The sequence below is a fragment of the Meleagris gallopavo genome, chromosome 7 (genome assembly GCF_000146605.3).
Source record: "Meleagris gallopavo isolate NT-WF06-2002-E0010 breed Aviagen turkey brand Nicholas breeding stock chromosome 7, Turkey_5.1, whole genome shotgun sequence".
In the NCBI taxonomy this organism is placed as follows: domain Eukaryota; kingdom Metazoa; phylum Chordata; class Aves; order Galliformes; family Phasianidae; genus Meleagris; species Meleagris gallopavo.
The window spans coordinates 23775968-23793037 of record NC_015017.2 but is presented as its reverse complement, the minus strand read 5'-3'; the positions used below and the strand labels follow the sequence as shown (position 1 = coordinate 23793037).

General features: G+C 38.3%; 1 long non-coding RNA gene across 1 annotated transcript; it reads right to left on the bottom strand.

Annotated features, from left to right (window-relative positions):
* Positions 1-405: 405 nt before the first annotated feature.
* On the bottom strand, positions 406-13813 carry LOC104911753. The gene is made up of 3 exons (XR_794159.2): positions 13716-13813; positions 12735-12820; positions 406-1218 (listed from the first exon to the last, which is right to left on the bottom strand). It is a non-coding gene; the product is annotated as an uncharacterized LOC104911753 (long non-coding RNA).
* Positions 13814-17070: the final 3257 nt, after the last annotated feature.

Genomic DNA, 17070 nt, shown 5'->3' with positions numbered 1-17070 from the left:
CCATCTCCAGAACACATATTTAGCACACACTGAGTTGCTTGGGACACGTGCATCTCTTAGTTCTCTTATTTTCCCTGATTTTTTTTTCCTATGGCTCTTCCCCATTTCCAAAATCCTTCTGTTTAAATGCACTTTAACAATCCACCAACTTCAGCCCTTCTCTCATCACCTCCACTTCTATTACTTTTGTGTGAGAGTCGCACAACAGTCACAGAATCCTCTGAGCTACCATCTCAAATACGTGCAGCCTGTTGCTCACTCCTCCCCTCCATTTCCAACATGCTTGTTTGAAATGCTAGTACATTTATAGAATAAGTTCTACTTTTAAATGTGTAAATCTTCCCTCATGCTTTTAAGTAGAATTCGAATAAGCGAATTCCAGGGGAAATAAAGAGACAGCAAAATTAGCACAGACCAGATCCCACTCTAAATATTTATATCACTTTTTCACCATTATTTACATGCCTCAAAGCTGATAAAGAAAAACACCGTATGTGTTAGCATTTTAACTTGCAGAAGCATGCCAGCGAAAGTCTTTGCAAGTTTCTGAAGGACTCATGAGAAATTGATTCCCTCCTGATTTATCTTCATTGGAGTTGGTTTTGTCTAGCTGTAATTGTCACAGCCAGATCTTGGCTGTTTGTTGTTGTTGCTGCCTGCCCCTTATTTTGAAGCAGCGTTATGCCACTCCAACAACATCACAGACTGCAAAGACTGCACAGTAGGAAAAGGAACTCTACAAGGCCGTAGATTCAAGTAATGTAAAGCACTGATATTTTCTGAAGGAAAATTTTATTCCAAAACCAAATGGAATGAAATCACTACCACCAGGAGAGATATGGCTCCAATCAAGTCAGAAGGGATGTTGGGTTTTATGTTTCCCCCCTTATTTGAACATCCATTAACAGTACTTTAGCAAAATTTACAAAATAATTTGAGGAAAATAAAACAAATTTACAGGCTTAATGACAAGGGGTCTTCTACCAGTTTCTACTCAGGATTTGTTGCTCCAGGTTTTCTTAGTAGCTCTGTAACTGTAGCAAAGACTATTGTTAGAGACAGATAAGTGGATGCAATGAATCACTGATCAGGTCCCTAATGACAGTTCATACATTCTTGTACCAATGGAAGGTTTATGACAATTTTTTCCACCTCAGTGCAACTGCCTGAAATCAGTATTGTGACCAGAAATTCTGGATGATCAGCCAGGAGCCTCGTCTGTAAAATAAGAGTCAGATGAGAAATAGAGTAAGTTGCCAGCACAGAACAGAAATTCTGTTTGCACAATATTCTCTGTAATTGGAAGTCTGTAGTTGGACCACAAACAAATCCAGAGAGTGCCTTTGAGGATACTTGCCACCTTTTTTTTTTTTCCTCTTTATCTGCATGCACTAAAGGACTTCAGTATATGCTCCAGGTAATCTTAGTATCCTCCTCTATTTCACTATTCTGTCTACCAGTCTGCGTTTCACACTGTATGATCTTCCCCATTTCCTAACCACCTCTGTTCTGCTAGGACTGTTGCATGTTTTAACTTATTTATTGGGAATGAACAGTATTTCTTAAAGTTTTTTACCTCCATAGTAATTTCACCTTCAGGGTTGGGAAAAAGATTTCAAAGATCTTTGCCAGCATTCAGGGACAACTTACATTGTAAAAGGAAATACATTTTTTCAATAAAATTCATAACATATCTCCCAAAGGTGCTTCCCTACCCACACATATCACCTGGTTAGCTATGATAGGATGCAGAAATCCAAAGAACTGGCATTAATGCACCACAGGTTTATTTGTGGTTTGGTTGTTTTACACATTTCATTGTAAGCTACAACAAGTATCTAGAGCATAGAAATTACTATATTTGAGGTAAGCAACTGTGGCAGGATAAAGTTATCAACAAAATTCGTTATATTAGGGATTTGCAATGGAAGTTTCTTCCACTTAAGTGACAACGTTATGTCAAAGTCAAGATTAATATTCTTAATTTAATGCTAAACATGGCATTGACAACTAATACACTGAATTATGACGAAATGAATTACATTTTCAATAAAGAATTCCTATTTTTAAGACTATACAAATTTCAAACTGAAAGCAACTCATCAGGATTTCTCATTTTTGTGAGTATTATTTTGTGAAGTACAACAACTTCCATACATTGTGATAGTGTAATATTGTCACTTGCACTCATTTCAAACATTCTTAATCAAAAAATCTTCTTTAATGTATCTACAGTGTTCACAGTATTGGTATAATGGATGTTTATTATATTATAGATGTGTATTATAGGGAAACGGTAACATAACAAAGATGATTGCAGGTTTTGTTGGACTACCGACAGCCTCTCTCTCACTGGATCTGTCTATGCAGCTCAGTGAGGAGCTCTTAGCTTCCTGTGGTGGCTACTGCCTTGCAGGATCAAAACAATTTTCTTTTTTGAGTCTGACGAGACCTCATCATGGCTTCACATTAACAATAACTTTCTGGATTTAAGTCCTTCCTGATGTCTGATGTAAACTTTGGAATGCAACAACATTAAATGCGAAGAGTGGGGACAATTTTTTGCCAAACACCTGACTGGAGGTGCCTCCATGTGAACATCTTACACTTAAACACATCATCATTTAATACATTTAATCCTCTTCCTAAAAATACTGGTGGCATCCACCATACTTATACGTTTGTGTTAGAACGTTTGTGTTTATCCTCAACGAACAGATCTTTAAGGAAAATCCTAGACGGGTCATTTTTTTGCTACACTCAGCACAAGTCTTAACACCACCATCCTCCACATCACAGCTACAAAGCATTGCAAGTAATATACTCTCAGACCATTTCTAACAACCAGTTATTTGCTTTAACTTAAAAACAAACAAAAAAACACTTATTTATTTTCACAATTTATATCTGTGAGTGTTATTGCCTATCAATAGATCAACTTGCTTCAGGCATTAACAACAGTACATTAGTAGGCCAATTATAACACTAAAAGTTTGATTTGCAAACTAGTACAAATCATTGTTTCACAAAATGAGGTTTCCACCCTATTACTACCATATATTAGCAATGCCAATTTTGGTCTAATTGAGGGTTTGATTTAAGATGTTTAAGTCAATCTTATTGATAAGCAGCAGCATCCGCAGTATATTAGGGATTACTTGAAAGTTTACAGAGAGACCTAAAAGCACAGCTGTAAAGATAATTTTGCTGTTCCCTACATCACAATTACTTTCAGGAACCAAAGGATGCCAAGGACAATCCCAGCATGAAAAAGTTACTGCTTAGTGATACAATTTATCATTTATTTTAATTAGATGAAGTTTTCTTGTTCAAGGGGAACGAGAATTTAAATGCTGGTTATTGTACTCACAGAGCTTCCCAGTAAACTTGAGAATTACGCTGGCCCAGTAAAGGGTTTCTTAACTCAATTGACCACAGTTTTCTTCTTGCTCATATTCAAACTAAATGGATACAGTATTCTTAAAACAGTACATTCAGGGTTTTCTTCCTTGTTATATTTAATGTGCATTCTCTGGGTTATGGTTAGGGACCTGAAGATGCCATCGCTCCTGTCAAGTCAGTGACAAAAGTCTGGGCTTATTATGGTGATAATTTTTACTCAGGGCTTCCAAGGGTATCTCTCCTTTACTAGAGGCCATGAAAGCAGATGAACTTTGATTCTTTTAGTCTCTAAATATGCTTCTAAATCACGTAATCAGGCTTGTTTTGTGATTGCAAAGCAGCAAGAGAAAATGCTGAAAAGCAACAAAGTACTCAGGAAAATGAATAGCATCCCTGTCACCTTCCTGGGAGAGATTAGTGCCTTCATCTTCCATATTATGGAGAACACTATTAAAAATGACATACAAGCTTGCAAACAAATATTAGAACAGGTGTCACCATGCCTGCCATTAACTGTGTTAGACACAAATGTCTCTATCAGTACAAACACCTCATCCTTCTCACTGGCTACAAACCCTTCCATCTTGTGCTGTTCCAAAGTAAGATAAACAGTGACAGAAGATGGGTCAAATGAGAGAGAAACGTGCATGTCATCACTAGGAGTTGAACTGTTTGAGTTTGAGAGGACAGAACCCATTTGACTGATTTCAAGTAGCATTGCAGTATCATATTTAATACATTAGCATCCCAGTTAAGAGAGATGGTGGGGAAATGGCAGAAGGACAGTGAGATAAATTGTTAGGGATGAACATAGAAAAGGTAGAAAATAAAATCAAAAATAAAGGACTAAATACTTAAATGAAAAGTAAAATATATAGGTACAGCTATTTAAGGTATTCAATCTTAAGAGCTTGGGAGATCATAATCCCTCAACCTGCAATCAGGTCTCCTCTCAGCTAGCCAAAATATTTATTCTGCTAGTCCATGATGTGGAGGAAGCACACGGATAGAAAGGAAGTGGCAGGGGAGGAGTCTGTGGCATGGAGATGCCATCTATCTCATTAGGCTTCAGCTTAAGCCAGCACTACCTGCAGGACATTCAACTTAATCCTTGAGAACTTTGACAGTATCTTGAAGGTATATTTAGACATTTGAGAGGTGTAAAGAACTTACAGCTACAGGAAACTTTTCCCCTCATTTTATAGTGCAAAAATTGCTAGTGTGCATAAGAGCTTTGTTACCGAAGATCCCACAAAAACAGACAACAATGCAGAAGATTGCACTGTTTTGCTTATTAAGCAGCCTTATTGTTTTAAGCAGTAGTCAATTAATCATTGAAAATGTTTCCCTGACTATAATTAATAACTACAGACAAAAGACCGTAGGCAAAAAGACAAGTTATATCTTGATAAAAGCAAACATCCAAGAAAAGATTTTCACTCTTTCCTACTCCTGGAGTTTGCAGATCATGAACAGAATCTGTGCCTGAACTATTGAATGCAAAGACAGAAAATATGGTCCTGTTAAAACAGTCATTTTTAAGCCTTTATATGCAAGAAGGGAAAACAACTGAACAGACAAGGACTAAATAACAGTACTGCATAGGTAATAATGGATACAGAAAGGAACTCCAATCATTTTTCATACAGAAGCATTAAAATGCACAAACTCTTATAACTTAAAGGTCTGCAAATCTGAATACTAAATCTCACAACTGATGGCAATAGGGAGCAGAAGGTGAATTAAAGAAGCAGGCATTTTAACTAGTTCTTCAGATGCCATCAGATGTCCCAGGCACTGCAGTAACCAAAACTGGTGAGCAGACTCAAGAGCTCTTAGCCACAAAAGGCAGGGAGGGGACAGTCTCTTCCCTTCTTCTCCCTCACTCCCACTCCCTCTCCAGCTCCTGTACCTCCCCTTCAATCTCCCACCACCTTGGCAGCTTCACAGGAGATGGCTCAGTGCTGCTGGAGCTACTGTCAGGCTAGCAGTGCCTGTATCAGCATGAGGTTACAAAAGGTAAGGGAATGGGATTGCCTCCCACCCCCCTTCACAGCAACAGCAAGGCAGTGACATATTTTGTCTCCTGAAATCACCAAAGCCACCACCCACTGGTTCACACAAACTGAGCTGCTCCTAGACATTCACAATCCAATAAGCTTCATTGGATGACATTGATTTCAGAAGCCCAGCTGACATCTAAATAGTACAATGAGAAACAATACAGTGTATTTACAGACTTTTACCAGTTTTTGCAAAAGTTTGTATGGTTCCAGTGCTACTTCCCCCACACACACCAGAATAGTTTGCAGAAGCAAATTCTGCAAAACAAAAATTATAAAAGAACATGTCCTCCTTTAATTCCATCCATGCCAACCGAAGTTGTAGCATAAATAAGCTGCATTTTAAATATACCACTAGTCAACAGGGCTAAGCCAAGAGGAAACCTTGCAAATGGAGTTTTACATAAGTACAGATTGTAGGCTTAACTCTGAAGAACTTCAGAACTCACCAGCAGCCAGCCTCACTCCTCCAGTAAAAAACCAAGATGAGTTTGGTCTTGGAAGTTAAATTGAATATTTAAATACAGCATTCCTATTTAGAATAGGTGTTCCACACATGAAGCAGCAAATATTTACAGTTTCCATTTTATGTATGAGAACATATACATCCTGATATAATATATTCATTCCTACCCTGTGTATGTGCTAAGTAAACATAAAGACTAGGATTGTATGCATTATTTCTTGCTAATTTACCCTAAGAGCAATATATTTAACTTCAAACTCAATTTCCATTCTTCCCTTTGCAACACATTTCATACTCTAAATTATGAATGTGCAACACAGGATGTCATTTGGATGTCAAGGAAGCAATCAGCTGAAGAGAACTATCATTCAGAAACGATTTAAAGGCAAACTGAAAACAATTTTTTTTAAACCTTTAAAAATCCTACAGTATATTAGGAATATAAGAATTGCTTCTATTACTGCCTAGAGTGTTGAATTTTTATTCATACTTAGGATTATTGCCTTTACAAAGTACTAAATCCATCAAGCACATGGTATAAATTATGACAGTGATTTCCATGTAAAGACAGACCACTGAACTCCAGAAGTGCAGAATAAAAATAAGAGGAAAAGAAATCTTTGCAAATGTACACCAGAGGCAAGAGAGTTAAAACACCTCCAGGACCAAGATTCAGACTAACTCCAGAATTGACCTCATCTTTCCTGACTCCATCTGCAGTGGCTCCAGACACAGTGCTCCTCCTGCCCCAGAATTGGGCACTGCCCTTAGTCCCACATCACAGTGAGCCTGTGGAGGACTCAACTCAAGAAGCTGTAGCTATGACCTGGAATACTCCTCTCTGATGAGCAAGTCATCCCTTAACATGACGTGTTAGACTGCATCAGATTGTTATCAGTCACTAATGGCAGATCCCAATGTCACTGTTAAGTGATATACAGAACCACTCAAGATGTTTCAGTGCAAGGAATTGACCCTTCTAATGTTTTTACATACTAAGTAAACATATATATGTTTTGGTTATAATACTGTTCATGTTTTCTTTCTGCAATTCTGATCCATTCAGATGGGCAGTTTGGGACTGTGAGGCAAAAGCTTTCCAGGGTACTCACAGCTATAGATGCAAACATCAACCGCTGTTGCTCAGCCAATATGCACTGCCCCAGTTCCACTCTTAAGGCTGCAAAGAACAAATCTTTCTCCCAAGAATTCGTCTTGGTCCAACAGATGAATTTTTTACTCCGTTTATAGTCTGTAATTTCTCCCAATCAAAAACAGCCATTTCTACAGAATTGCAGAATCACAGAAACACCAAGGTTGGAAGAGACCTACAGGATCACCCAGTCCAACCATCCACCTATCACCAATAGTTCTCACTAACCCCTCTTAAAGCTCATCCGAAGCAATCAAAGGAATAGCATTGTGCAGTGCTGACATAGAAAAACTAAAATACTTACAGAGATATGCTCAAACATACAAATTCATGGGAAACACTAAGGTTTTACCACTTGCATTATGATGGCAATCAGGAATTACACTGATAAGAAGCTTCACTGTTTGTAGTCACTATGAATTTAGTTGTATTTCATATTTTGCCCTTTTCAGTGCCACTCTAGCTATAGTTACTGCAAAAGTCTATGTCAGTAGGCAATACCTTCAAAAAGAGCAGTATGAACTGTACCTTTCAGATACTTAAGTTTCTTCACACCTAATGGATTTCTACCTTGGAAGCAAAAAAAAAATCTTAATCAGAGAAGGAAGAATGCTCAAGAGAACATGCATGGGTAGGAGAACTGCTGCCCAGCTCAGGAGTTCAGGGCACAAACTGGGGGAAACCTGACACAGCCACAGAAACTCTCCTTGAAGTAGCAGGACATCTGAGCTTCATGCACAGAGCTGGGTACTTATGACTGTCAAGGAGATGCTGTATGGCACAGAGTCTGGTATGATGCCTTAGCCTATGCAAACCAGTAAATGAGTTCCTACAAAAGCAATCCTGACCCCAGTAAAGAATGGCTGCTTCATAGGCGGTCTTCCTAGAAATTTGGATGTTGCAACCAAAATAAATTATTGCAATGCATAAACCAATTGATACAGTGCTGGATTTCATTTCCTAGGACATATAAGTAATTGCAGACAAAACCAAGAGAACTTGCACATTGGGATTTCTGATACAAATTCAGACTTTGGATCTATATCGAAATAGGAGACCTCTAGGGAAGTTGCACTCACAGTATTATTCTTTTCAAGTAATAGTATGGGTAAATAAAAACAGTGCAGGAAGGATGTGCTGGTATTGTCTGTGACAGTGAATTAACCATCAGGGACCAATTCCTGTCTTTTGTTAAGTATTTTCAGAGAGATAAAGGCAAATTTCACATTTTTAAGAGTGGAAAGACTCCTCCCAGCCATCTTCCAGCCCTAGCTTACAATACCTGAAATACTAACAGCTACAGTACTCCAAGGATGGAGAATTTTTGCTTTATTTTACAAGTGGAAGAATATTTATGTTTTCATTCTCTTTCTGTAAGCATGAACTGAAGCAGGAGGGGAGCACTGAAATATTTGGAAAGTATTGGGAAGAACACCTTACAGGTGCATCTGGAAAAGCTAAATGAGAAATTCAGCCTTGTTATTGCTGAATGGAATATAATAGAATATTATAATAAATAAATAATATTCTAAATAGAAGTTCAGAACTCAGTTGAAGGCTGAAAAGAATCTCTAAAAGCACCACAAAGACTCAGAAGACCAGCATAAGGAAAGTGATAAACATTCACATCTCTTGACTGGAGAGGATAATTTCATTTTGTATAATTACAAACTGGCAATATCATATGGGCATTATTTTTCAGTTCTAATGTTTCAAAGCTGTAGTTGGTTTCATTTCAGGTTTTTACAAAGCTATTTCCAGCAGAAGATGGGTAGGCAAAAAAAAAAAATAAAATTGAATAACATTAGAACCAGTTCAATCTAAAAAGAAGGCCCAGCACTTTCATTCCAAAAGTCAAGAGTCCATAATTTACCTTGATCTTTTCAAGGCGCATTGATTTGAATCACTGACTTGAAAGGCTATGAGATTTAAAATACTTGGCGGTGAAATCTCAAAAACCACACTTCTTCTGCTGGGAAGACAAGGCTCCTGCCCAGAAAATGGCTTTTGGTCGCGGAAATAACATCTAAAGCACAGAAGTAATAGATTGCTTTTAAATCAGTAACGAGCAGCAGTAAAATTGGACTTTAATCAAAACTAACAGTTGGCAAAACTTTGAAAATAACTATGTGAAAAGTCATCTAAACCTCTACTGAATATTAAGTGAATCACTACAATATAGAGAAAAACTTTTCAAAGCCCCGTTATTCTAAGATACTGAACTCCAAGAATGTTAAGTCAGGATCTGTCATGCAGAACTGAAAATGGTATTTTGTTCCAAGTAGTGTCTGTTATATGTTGCATTATATTCCTTGAAAACAAACTGTATTGATAGTAGGCAAGAATAATTTTACTTAATCTAAATATGTAGGATTCCAGAAAAAGGCAGACAGAAGGCCAAAAGCATGAATTATGCATACTGTGTTGTTAAACTCCTCTCCTACTTTACAGCTGCAGCAGGTTTTGCATGGAAAAAGAAATTAGGGTGGAACATATATTGAACAATTTTCTCCATAACTGGTTCTTACTCACCTTAAATGTAAAATTTTATTTAGCTTCTATCATAGGGAGATGTCCTTATTAGAGTAGCACATTTACATGGGTCCCTTTGAAAGGATTTAATACAAACAAGTCTGAAATAATTGAAGGAAAGATTTTCTGACTGCTCTCAAAAGAGCTTAGTGAAAAAGAGTACAGCAGGAAAGAATTATTTTATTATATTGATTTTCCTGGAGGGGAAAAAAATAAAATCGAAGTAAGGTAGGTCAAATAAACCAATTCTTTTTTTTATAAAAATCAATACAAACTTGAAGAACTTCAGTGAATTTACATGTCAAAAAATTTTATTACAGTATTGTGAAACAAGATCTGCACATTATTACTCTAATAAGGCAGGTAATAGAAGAGACTAACTTGGTTCATTACCACACAATGCTATTTTAAAATTGTTTAAACTATGATGCGTACATGTTCCTTATCCTAATCAATTCATCAATCTGAGATATGACTATTATATACTACACTGCAACTCAAAAAACCTGTTCAATCACAACCACTACTGCCCTGCAGTTGCTTAAAACACATCTAAAATATTTCTACACATAACGCCGCAAAGAAAATTGCACCCTTCAATCTTTACGTAAGTCAAAAGTTCTTAATCACTAAGGTACTTCCCCTCTATGACAAAAAAGTACCCACCACCACCTCAAAGCTACACACACTAATTTCTGCTACTTATTCTTAGTATCTCACTGGATTCTCAAGGTAGAAATGAATGCCTTCGATGTCTTCAGCACCTAAAACCCTATTCTTTAAACTGAAGTATTCTTTCAATGAGTAAACATAGTTTCCCACCCGATAACTGAACATTATTCCCCTCTCCTTATTATATATCCATAACAGCGTACTTGCTGTCCCAGATGCTTGAAACTAGGAATATTATAGAGCAGTAACCTCAGCTCAGTGCTACCAGTTATTGTCACTAACATCAATCAGATGGATAGCAACCATAGGACTGAATTTCAGTTTATGGTAGTACCCGCTCTGAGGACATAGCTGTTAATGTCCTGGCTGTATGACTCAGCAATCAGCTTTGAGATTCAAGGAAGAGAGGTTTTCCGGCCACTTAGTTTCAGGGCTCCATCCACCCTGCTGCATCTCCCTCTAAATCAGGTTCTGCCCTAAAAAAGACAACCAATTCCCTGCATTCCTTTTTTAGTTTCTGCTTTGTTCATTAAGAACACAAATTCTTTGTGTAGGGAATTTCTTTTTATGCGCATTTGAGGAGCATCAGGCAACTTGTCCTAAATACATCAGAAAATGGAGATCACGGCTCACAGGTTCTGATTAAAGTTTTGGTACTGATTACACAACTTACACTGACTTCACCAAGAGTACAATTAACATGAACAGAACAGAGTCTGAGGTATCTCTTATCACTGAGTGTTTTCAACAAAAACAAAGCTGGCAACAAGGATCTCTCATGATTAAAAGACATTGTCACATCTGCAGATTAATAGAGGACTTGATCCTGTTTCTTCTCATTCTCCTCTTCAAGTCCTGAGTTGTAAATAACATTAAGAAATGGAATTGAGTTTAAGTACCTCCTGAGAGTGTTAATTTGAGCAAACAGCAATCTTGTCAGAGATAACATTAAAATAACATTTAAAAATCCTCCACTGATGTAAACTGGGTCAACAATTCACCAGATGTTAGGAAGGAACTCTTTATTCAGAAGACAGTGAGGCACTGGCACAGGCTGCCCAGAGAAGATGTGGGTGCCCCACACCTGGAGGCATTCAAGGCCAGGTTAGATGGGCCCTGGGCATCTTGATCTGGTGGGTGCAGCCCTGCCCTTGTCATGGAGTTGGAACTAGGTGATGTTAGCTGTCCCTTCCATCCCAAGTCATTCTATGATTAAAGTTAATTATTCATAAATACCATGGAAAGCATACACTTCTCTCATTTTTTTTCTCCTAAAGGATAGAAGCTGCCTTCCTACTGCTGAACAAACTAAATACTGCCAGGAGAACCAAACCTTTAAAAGATCTAGCAAAGTATGTTTTAAGATCTACAATGAATTGCTCCCCTCACCTCTCAAAGTATTCCAAAATGGTATTAGGCATTCTTATTTCAGCTTATACTTGGTTTTCAATAAGCAGTTAATTTTGCATTCCTCATAAATAAAGACAGTGTAGTCATAACATGAGGACAAATGCCATAATACAGAATCATAAAATCATTTACATTGGAAAAAGATCTTCAATACCATCAAGTCCAGCCATCAATCAGACCTCCGAGTCCTATCAGTAATCACTTAGCATCACAGAAGAATATGCAGCTTTGCAGCATCCAGTATTTCTAGTCAAATACTCACCCGATTTCTCCAGATGTTCTGTGAATATCACTTCATTATTTCCCCATCTCCACACTATAAGTTCTCAATGAATACCAAGAAAATTTTTGCCCAAGATATTCATTGTACAACTCTTTCCATCTTCATTTAAAAGCACCAAAGCCTCAAATGCATTCCTACTAACAAGGCAGCACAGAGAAAGATCAGAAAACTTCCCCAAACACCAACTTCAGTCCACTTAAACAAGAACAGAACTAGGCTATGTCTTCGCATGATCTGGGTTTGCTATAGGAAAAATCCAGACCTTTGCAAACAAATTATTATTCTGCGCTCATTTATAACAGTGGTTAAGACAATTTGGCCTTTTTTTTCTTTTTGACTGCCATTCAGTTTTTATGTTTCTTTTCTTTTCCCTTTCTTATTCAGTACATTTTTATTTTTTTCTATGCAGCTCTTAAATTCCTGCACGTTTTCCCCTATGCTAGTTTCTCCATTTTATTCACTTTTTCTCCTGTTTAAATTTTTTTTTTTTAAGAGTTTTTGTTTTTTGTTGTTTTAAACTGATGCATTCAAATGCCTTTTCAGGACTGCAGCTGTAACTTTGCTTCAGATGTAGTTTCTGGTTTCGATGTCAATAAACGTCTATTATCACTGAATAGTAATGAAAAGAGCTTCTGTGTAACCCATTGTTTTTAATTATGAGTTCAGGAATAGTAGATTCATTTGACTTATTTTTGCATACTTAACTACAGAAAAGTAAACACAAAGTAGAAGAGCTCAGATCCTGTTACTTACCACACTCACTTCTCCTGGCAAGAAAACATAAGCTTTATGTCCCCCAACAGGAATGCTTTCTCATTCATCTTCTTCATAACTACCTCCTAAGATTAAAGAATTAAAAAATAACTAAATTTCCAAAGCAACAGCAGTATATGACAGAAGTGGAAAGAAAGACAACATAGTGCTTTCACTCCTTCCATTTGAGGAACACAATATTTTATCACCCGGTCTCAAGGCTTAGCCCTCACCTACTTAGGGATCTCCTGTGGATTGTAACAACAGTCAAGTGCCTACATGGACAGTTTAGCATAAACCTGAAGCACAGACAAAGGAAGAAACTACAGTCATCAGAAGACTTAATATCTCTCACTTGAATTCACATCAAGCTTTACCAACACCAGCTGCAGCAAAGCTTGCCTCTAGCAGCATAGTTTCATCACCAACCAACTACTGAGTAGACAGATAACTCAAAATCACAAAAGATATATAGAGAAATTTTCATGATAGTCACAGGTGAACTAGAGCTAAGCCTGAAGAAGCCAAGAAACTTAAACCAGCAGAACAGGTGTGTTTCTCTCATAACAGCTTCCATTTAGGTCAGCTGTGCTGGCGATGCAGAGACAGCCCTAGTGCACACTTCACAGAGTTCTTTCTTGAATTTTACTTTACTGAGCTGAGACAATCAAGTCTCACCCTACCTTCTATAGCATACAAGCAAAGAGAGTACTGAGCACCTCACAGATAGCAAACCAGAAACACTGTCAATCAAGCCAGTTAGTGCTAGAAAGCAAAATGAGACATCTGCCAAGGGAAAAAGCATAGGTTCTCACTCTTCTTCCAGAAACCCCATAAGAGATACAGCCCTTCAATTCCTACATGGCAAGAAGAGCCTTTACACTAGGCCCATGCTTAAGCACCCCTTATTATCAGCACCAGAGCAAAACCACAAACAAAAGGTAAAAAAGGAAACTTCATAAGAGAAAAAAAAGCAATTACCTGGAACCAACACAACAGCACAGACCCCCTCACGTACAGAGCAAACCAGCCCCTAGCCATTATGTACTCCTGATCTGGGTAACTCACCCCACCTGCTCCCTCTGCCCTGCCATCAGCACAGATGCTCTCCTGGCTCCTGAGCAGCAGGTTCCTCTCTGCAGCTGGGCTCTGCTAAGCACCATGCTCATGCAGTGCCCAGTTCTGAAAGGTGTGCACAGGAGCTTTTCTGCACATGCTGGCACTTGCTGACCAAAGAGCAAGTTATCCACTGTAAGAAAGCTTGCATGAGGGTGCATAGATGCAAGTATGCTTCTAAAGTATTGTTAGATGGAGCTAAATGCCTGATTTAGTTCTATCACACTGTGGAAGACCTGTGCTAACACAAGAGCACAGCTGGCCCAAAGATTAAAGAAGCATTTATGTGAGAAGGAATAGTCTCAAAATATAGCCCATACTGTGCAGCATGCTCTTTGAATAGGTCTTTGTCTTTTTACTGAAGCGTTTATTGCTTTAGAAATGCTATTATTGCTGATAATCATTTGAATCATGGACTAGAACAGTTCACTGCAGACCCAGTGAGTACACTGAGTACACTGCCAAAAAGCCTCTTGAATGCTAATAGGAGCTAGAATACTACAATAAATGCAAGTCTCATTTGTTGGTGGGTATCTGAGCTGTCCTCTCAGACAGTCATCTGGAAATGGTATCAAGCATCAAGCATAGTTGCAGCAAAACACTTTTTTTGACAGTCAGCCCTGGTGATTTATCATGTACAGTTAGGGGCAAAGGAAAAGACGCTGATTACATTCCTTAGTCCTTCCCAAAATATACCTGGGTCTCTTCGCCTGCCCATTGCTGATGCATAGAAGAGGTGCTCAGCATCACTCTGTGGCACTGTGGTATAGGTAGCCAGCAGCTGGATGTGTATATATATTTGTGTGTGTGAGTATAGGTATATATATATCTGATTGTGCAGAGGAGCAGAAGATGTGGCAGGGCACACGCTGGCAGTCAGTGCTGCTGGCCCCAGTGGCAGCTCTGCTTCCCTCACTGCCCCGATGTCCCCTCAGAGCAGTGCTCAGGTGACTGCCCTCTGCCCAGCACCTTCTGCAGGATCTGGGAAGACCTACTGCATGGAGATCCATCCGTCTGTAGCTGTTATTGGCTGTGGCTGTGCTGCAGCCCCTGCTATGACAGCATGGTGCCTATCTGAAAAAGAAGTAATGTTCTTGTTGGAAGATGTAATTTAGTGCATCCATGAGAACTGAAGAAATGAGTTCTGTAAATAAGCACATTAGAATGAAGCCAAACAAAAATGAAAACCCTCTAACGGCTCAAATTATTTTTAATAAATAGAGCATCAACTTTCTCATCTTCAAATATCAATTCTATAAAATCAAGGAAACAAATGTAAATAGATAATAAATTTTGTGCTGCTTTAGCATGTGTGTTTTATAAAGAATGTATTCTATCATAGCATAACCTTTATTCTGACCTTAAATAAATATTATTACAAGAGAGCTCTTGGATTCTAAACATAACAAAAATAACTACTTCTGGAAAAGACAACCATAAAAAATTATTTATATATGCATTAATGGTGTCTACTGACCAGCACAAAATGCACATCTGCATGCATATATTTTCTTAGAATAAGTGGAAAAATACTTTAACAGACTGTCCAGTAGAACTAACAGAAGCCACATCAATTAAAAATACTTGAAAATTCTACATCCTGATAATATATTAGACTATTAAAAATGCCCATAAGAGTGTCCATTATCACGTTGATTTAAGGAATCCCCAGCAGAATGGCCAGAGTCAAGACTGTATCGTTGTCATAGTGTATGTACTTCTTTGTACTTGACTGAAAATTTATTAGGATGTTTATTAGGGGGGATGACAGCCCAGCTTTAATGTCTGTAAGTATTTATCTCTCTCTTTTTACTGTTACCATTTGCGCAGTGAATGAGATGATTTGGTTTGTTTTTGTTTCGTTTTGTTTTCCCTAAGAATTTCTACTTAATAAAGTATCCATCATAAAGGGAATAGCGCATGTGGATCAGCCCAGCTGATCATAGCAGGGTGTCAGGGCACTGCAGTACACATCCTTTCAGCCCTTCACCAGCTCCTTCCAGTACCTCCCACAGATTTGCTCCCTGGGTATCTTCTGGGTGGCAGCACCACAAAAAGGGCTTGAATGCACTTACCTCTATTTGGTACCCTTTGCCCCGCTCTTGCTACAATTCTCTCTACAGCTCACCAAGAACTTGAGAAAATTGTACCTAAATGAGATTACCTTGATAATAGAGAGTTCCTTTGGAGACCGCCTTTGAGAACAAGGTGCAATACTGCAAATCTCCAAGCTGAGCATGTGTGATAATGAATTCAAGAGCAGAGAATGTGTCACTGCGAATTCAGTTGTTCTCAAAGCTTAATACGTGCATGTTGCAATTTGATGATGCTTTATGCAATTGCAGGGTTGTTACTGTCAGAAACAGTCTGTTTACTTTGCATATTTTCACATTTTTGTGAGCTGCCTAGATTCTATCTTCCGGAATTGGAATGGAGATTTGCCAATTTATTTTATTTTTCAAGATGAGTAGCCTTGCAAAGAACTGGAAAAGGTCCCAGCATTTGGAATTTGGGAAAATTCTGGGGCATAATGATATTCATGAGGATTCGAATTCCACATTCATTTGACCTTGACAACCAGGACAAAGCCAGAGGATCTCAAAGACCACCTCAAGGGTTGAGAAAAGCCCCAGCAGCAGAGTAGGGTGGAAACAACCTGCTTTTTATTTGTCAGTCCAGCGCCCTGAGACTGGATAGGGAAACCAATACACAAGCATGGTCTTGGGTGGTCATCAGTGGAACAGGCCAGGGCAAGGAGCAGCCCAAACATTAGTGGTCATTGCCTCAGAAATGCCACAGACAACCATCTCTGATCTCTTACACGGTAGTGGCTCTCTCATAGGTTCCACTTCTGACTGACATTCACATCCAGTTTAGAGAACCTGATCCCACAGAGATCCTCTCTATAAAAAGGCAGATAAAAAACAATGACAGTAAAAGCTGTGTTTTAGAAACCATTTATTTTTCTAGTAGCATTTATCTTACTAAAGAAATATTTAAATTATATATATATATAGGCTTGAAACCAAATTAACCAATAGTGTTCTTATGAACTGCTTCAATTCAAACTCCCTTTAAGTGATCTCCTACATTGTTACTTGAACCTTGGAACCCTATTCCACATCCATTACACACGTAACAGATACATGGACAGGGACGTATTCCTGCCTATAACAGGGGAGTTGGAACTAGATGATCTTAGTGGTCCCTTCCAACCCAG